This window comes from Aegilops tauschii, chromosome 2 (assembly GCF_002575655.3).
Source record: "Aegilops tauschii subsp. strangulata cultivar AL8/78 chromosome 2, Aet v6.0, whole genome shotgun sequence".
NCBI lineage: Eukaryota > Viridiplantae > Streptophyta > Magnoliopsida > Poales > Poaceae > Aegilops > Aegilops tauschii.
This window is the reverse complement of record NC_053036.3, coordinates 303,197,737-303,204,304: the sequence shown is the minus strand read 5'-3', so window position 1 is coordinate 303,204,304 and position 6,568 is coordinate 303,197,737.

Below are 6,568 nucleotides of genomic sequence, written 5' to 3'. Positions count from 1 at the left end.
TTATAGTTAAATAATATATATTCCTTTGTTGTAGGGAAAAGTTACCTTAATGCAAAATTAAACTTAGAGCCTCCACCAGCCATATATGCATGTAGTGATAGTTATTATTCATCATTATCCTAGGGTGTGAATTTGTCAGTACATTCAATGTACTGACCTATATGGCTGCAACGTCTCATGTTGCAGCCATCTTACGACGAGTAAGTGATACGTTAGGGTTAGGATTTCTACACTCAACTTTGCCGTTGGAGTTGATGGGAATCCACAACCATGTTGTTACTTCCGCTATATGGATGGAGGTAATAGTATTTACGTTACTTTACACATGTGATTTACCTTTGTTATAAATCCTCGAGTACTGTGTGTGTCAGCATACCGATCCAGGGATGACACTTAAGCACAGAGACTTGACCGTCTGAGGTCGGGTCGCTACACCCACATGACCCAGAAACCGTCGGGGATAGGCCCTCCTGGGACACAGGCTGGGGCAAAATGAGCTCGTGTGCGATCGGGCGAGGCATCGAAACCCAATCATTTCCGTTCGTATGTACATCCCTGAAGGAAATATGCCCTAGAGGCAATAATAAAGTTATTATTTATTTCCTTATTTCATGATAAATGTTTATTATTCATGCTAGAATTGTATTAACCAGAAACTTGATACATGTGTGAATACATAGACAAAAAGAGTGTCACTAGTATGCCTCTACTTGACTAGCTCGTTGAATCAAAGATGGTTAAATTTCCTAGCCATAGAAATGAGTTGTCATTTGATTAACGGGATCACATCATTAGGAGAACGATGTGATTGACCTGACCCATTCCGTTTGCTTAGCACACGATTGTTTAGTATTCTGCTATTGCTTTCTTCATGACTTATACATGTTCCTATGACTATGAGATTATGCAACTCCCGTTTACCGGAGGAACACTTTGTGTGCTACCAAACGTCACAACGTAACTGGGTGATTATAAAGGTGCTCTACTGGTGTCTCCGAAGGTACTTGTTGGGTTGGCGTATTTCGAGATTATGATTTGTCACTCCGATTGTCGGAGAGGTATCTCTGGGCCCACTCGGTAATGCACATCACTATAAGCCTTGCAAGCATTGTAACTAATGAGTTAGTTGCGGGATGATGTATTACGGAACGAGTAAAGAGACTTGCAGGTAACGAGATTGAACTAGGTATTGAGATACCGACGATCGAATCTCGGGCAAGTAACATACCGATGACAAAGGGAACAACGTATGTTGTTATGCGGTTTGACCGATAAAGATCTTCGTAGAATATGTGGGAGCCAATATGAGCATCCAGGTTCCGCTATTGGTTATTGACCCGAGACGTGTCTCGGTCATGTCTACATTGTTCTCGAACCCGTAGGGTCCGCACGCTTAAAGTTCGATGATGGTTATATTATGAGTTTATGTGTTTTGATGTACCGAAGGTAGTTCGGAGTCCCGGATGAGATCAGGGACATGACGAGGGTCTCGAAATGGTCGAGACGTAAAGATCGATATATTGGACGACTATATTCGGACATCGGAAAGGTTCCGAGTGATTCGAGTATTTTTCGGAGTACCGGAGAGTTACGGGAATTCGCCGGGGAGTATATGGGCCTTATTGGGCTTTAGGGGAAAGAGAGAGGAGAGGCTGCGCGCCCCCCAAGGCCTAGTCCGAATTGGACTAGGGGGAGGGGCTGCGCCCCCTCCTTCCTTCTCTTCTCTCTCCCCTTTCCTTGACTCCTACTCCTACTACTTGGAAGGGGGGAATCCTACTCCCGGTGGGAGTAGGACTCCTCCTAGGACGCGCCATAGAGAGGGTCGCCCCCCTCCTCCACTCCTTTATATACGGGGAGGGGGCACCCCTTGGAGACACAACAATTGATCCCTTGGATCTCTTAGCCGTGTGAGGTGCCCCCCTCCACCATAATCCACCTCGATAATATTGTAGCGGTGCTTAGGCGAAGCCCTGTGTCGGTAAAACATCATCATCGTCACCACGCCGTCGTGCTGACGGAACTCTCCCTCAAAGCTCGGCTGGATTGGAGTTCGAGGGACGTCATCGAGTTGAACGTGTGCAGAACTCGGAGGTGCCGTGCGTTCGGTACTTGATCGGTCGGATCGTTACGACTACATCAACCGCGTTGTGCTAACGCTTCCGCTTTTCGGTCAACGAGGGTACGTGGACAACACTCTCCCGTCTCGTTGCTATGCATCACCATGATCCTGTGTGTGCGTAGGAATTTTTTTGAAATTACTACGTTCCCCAACAATCCCACACGGTGAATCCCAGAAAAACATTTCTCTTCGTAGTATATCACACACATTCAATCCAATGAATACATTTCCATTCTTATGTACATCCCACACAGTCAATCTAGGGAAAACATTTCCGTTCGTATGTACATCCCACACAGTTTTATGTATAGGCTCGTGTGTGAAAGGTGTAACTATCACACACGCTCTGCCTTGGTTAACCATTTGCTTTTATCAACTACATCACACACGATTTGATGAAGAAAACTGTGTGGCATTGGGCTATCCATCACAAGCGCTTTTACTGCCAGAACCGTTTGCAAAGTTCCATGACCGTCTGTTCTCTTTTGACATCGCACACGCTGTTTTCTTTCTAACCGTGTGCACATTATTTTATTAGCTCCTGTATATTTTTATTTTTGCCTATAATTTATTATTCGAATTAGAAATTTTGAAATATGAAACGTGCAATTCAAATTGTCAGCACAATGGTTCAACAACGAATCCATAAATAAAATTGCTAGTACAATATGTTTAGTAATTACAGGATTAGACAGCAATTAACTATGATGAACCACAATATTTAAATGCGGTAAAGGTGAAGAGACAAGTGTAAATCATTTTGACTGCCGATGGTGTTGACGAAGCGGAATGCCATAATGTGCCTTCCTGCATGGCATAGGCACGAACCACTTTTGTCCAACCCCTTGTGACGATCGCCCGCCCATCCTTCACTGCCTTCTGGAAGACTTCTAGAGCATTATCATGTTAGCATGAATTATATACTTTAGCCTTAGTTGCCTCCACTCCGGTCATGTAGTTTGCAAGGTAATCATCAGTAAATAGCTTCGGAAACCACTGAAAAGAGAAAAAAATATCAGATACTGAGGTCTAATAGAGTAACTTGTTGTGGGCAGGGGGAAAGGCAACACATTACTTACCATCCTAAAGTTCACTGTTGTCTTGGACAAAGTGTAAATAAAGAGCTTAATTCCAATCACCCGTTAATTTAGCCTAACAATCTTTCTTAGTTTCCTCACATGACTCTTGTTCATGAATATCTCATTCCCCATATGCAAAAGGGATCGAAGCGTGGATCAGTACTACTCATATATGTACCTACAAGCAACCAGTAAATGTTACAAGCTAAACTGAGATTGCACAAATGATGTAAAATACAACTACCTATGTTCCTAAGTACAAGTATTTTTTTAGAGATTTCAATATGAACTACATACAGATGTATATAGAATTATAGATATAGTTTAGATTAGAATCTAGATTCACTCATTTTGCTCCTTATGTAGTCTATATTGGAATCTCTAAAAATACTTATATTTAGGAATAGATGGTGTATAAGACATGGGATGCAGCTAACCTCGATGGCAAACAATAGCAGTGCCCATTGTAGCCCTGTGTAAGTACATGGAAAGCCAATGTTAACTACAACAGGGTTAACATCCACCAAAAATAGCAAATGGTAATAAAACGGCAGCATCTGTAGTGATGTCTTCATTGCGAAAGAGTAGCACGGTAGCAAAGGGACGGATTAAAAAATGGATACAACTGTTAATTGCAACAGGCTTAACAACATCCTAATTCATGTTTTGTAAGTTTGTAGCCATTGAAATACAACTCTTTAAAAATGGATACAACTGTTAATTGCAACTGGCTTAATGGCCATTGAAACCGGTACTGATAAAAATGCAATTGGCAGAGTTAAACATCACAAGGCAAGTGCTGCCAGAGCAGATAATGGCCCAGTTGTCTATAAAAAGGTAGGGAAAATAGCTAAAACGTGTTAGGCATGTTTACTACAACATGCTTAATACATCGACCGCACAAAACATAGCCATTAACTGCAACTGGTATTGGTAAGATTGAACTAGTGAGTACATACTTGGTAAGTCCTAAGAGGCAGTTGCTGGGGCACTTCATCTTGGCCAGAGCCCGCCTAAAGTTAGCAGCGGCAGAGGCGAGCTGTTCCTCCAGGTCGAAGCGTGGATCAGTGCCACTGACATGTGTACCTACAGGTAACCAGTAAATGGTAGAAGTTAAACTGCAATCGCACAAATGATGTGAAATACTGTAAGACATGGGATGCAGCTAACCTCGACGGCAAACAACAGCACGGCCGTTATGACCCCGCGTAAGTACATGGACAGGCTTGTTAAGTACAACAGGGTTAGCATCCACCAAAAATAGCAAATGGGCAGCATCTCTAGTATATCTTCATTGCGGAGAGTAGCATGGTAGCAAAGGGACAGATTAAAAAATAGATACAACTGTTTATTGCAACAGGCTTAACAACATCCTAAGTCATGTTTTGTAAGTTTGTAGCCATTGAAATACAACTGTTTAAAAATGGTTTAAACTGTTAATTGCAACAGGCTTAATAGCCATTGAAACCGGTACTGATAAAAATGCAATTGGCATAGTTAAACATCACAAGGCAGGTGCTGCCAGAGCAGAGAATGGCCCAGATGTCTATAAAAAGGTAGGGAAAGTAGCTAAAATGTGTTAGACATGTTTACTAGAACATGCTTAATACATTGACCGTACAGAACATAGCCATTAATTGCAACTGGTATTGGTAAGATTGAACTGGTGAGTACATACTTGGTAAGTTCTGAGAGGTAGTTACTGGGGCACTTCATCTTGGCCAGAGCCCGCCCAAAGTCAACGACGGCGGAGGTGAGCTGTTCCTCCGGGTCGAAGCATGGATCAGTGCCACTGACATGTGTACCTACAGGCAACCAATAAATGGTAGAAGTTAAACTGCAATTGCACAAATGATGTGAAACACTGTTAGACATGGGATGCTGCTAACCTCAACGGCAAACAACAACATCGGCCGTTATGACCCTGCGTAAGTACATGGACAGGCATGTTAAGTACAACAGGGTTAGCATCCACTAAAAATAGCAAATGGGCAGCATCTCTAGTGATATCCCAAGTCATGTATTGTATGTTTGTTGCTGGTATTGGTGAAATTGAGCTGGACACGGTAATATTTGAACATCACACGGTGTTCAGTACTGAAATAAACAAGGCACGAACATGCTTAATACATCAACCGTACAAATCATAGCCATTGCAAGTGGTATTGGTAAGATTTAGCTGGTCAGATCTTACCTGTTAACTCCTGAGGGGTAGTCGCAGGGGCACTTCATCTGGGCCAGAGCCTGCACCATGTTGGCGGCGGCGCAGGTGAGGTGTTCCTCTGGGTCAACACGCACAATGGCCATCGCACCATGGACCGCCATCAGCTCCTGGCGGAGGGGATATGGAGGCATGAGGATGTTTCGCAGGTGCCATTTAAGCAATTAGGCCGGGGCTGTGATAGAGATCGATGGGTTACCTGACTGGATCCGAGCAGAACGTAGATGTAGTTGAAGCTGTGGTTGCGGCGGCATGCCGGTAGGGGGAGGCGGGGGGGGGGGAGATACTGAGGAAATTTGATGGTTGGGGATGCGGCTGGAGGAATAAATTCTGAAATCGCGCGCCTAAAGAAAATTTCGCTGCGAAACATGAAACTTGGGCGGGGCAAACACACAACGCAGACGAAGCGCGTAAAATACTCGTGTGCGAGAAAACAGAAAATTGGCAGATCCCGTCTCCAAAAAAATGTACACGTGTAGTTGATTTTTTGGTCAATGGTATGCCTGTTTATTAGGAAACATCACACAGTTAACTTACTTATGGATCATTAATGCAAAAAAACGCAGACGGGTATGGCATAGAAACCGTGTTTTTTTTGATCTTCTAATGATTAATGCAAAAAACGCACACGGGCACACATGCTAAAAAACGCTCAAAGCCCTCAAAGGATGCTCTTACCGGCATTGTACGTTAATACTACAAACTTAAAGTACTACTGGTAATTTGCTCTAATACTACAAACTTAAACTACTTCTCACATGCTGCCATTGGGGCATGCTGGCCAGACGCTGGCGTTCTCCTTCCCGGCCTTGTAGGCGGCAGCCCACCGTGCTGCGATCTCCGCCAAGCTCTCCTCACCATGTCGTGCGACCTCTTCTTTCTTGCGGCAGCGGGACTCTCTTTTCTTGAGTGCTTTCTACCTTTTCCGCTCCTTCTATGCGGCTTTGGCCGCCTCTAGATCCACCACCCATTCGGCCATGGCAGCCTCAAAGTCCGCCCATGTAACTGTGTGGCTGCCGGCGGTGATGAACTCGGCGCGGCAAGATGCCATCGCTTCCTTACCATGTGTGCGGTCGCGGGCGGCGAGGAACGCGGTGCGGCGGGATGCCATCTCTTCCTTACCAGTTATTGTGCACCACGGTGCCATGG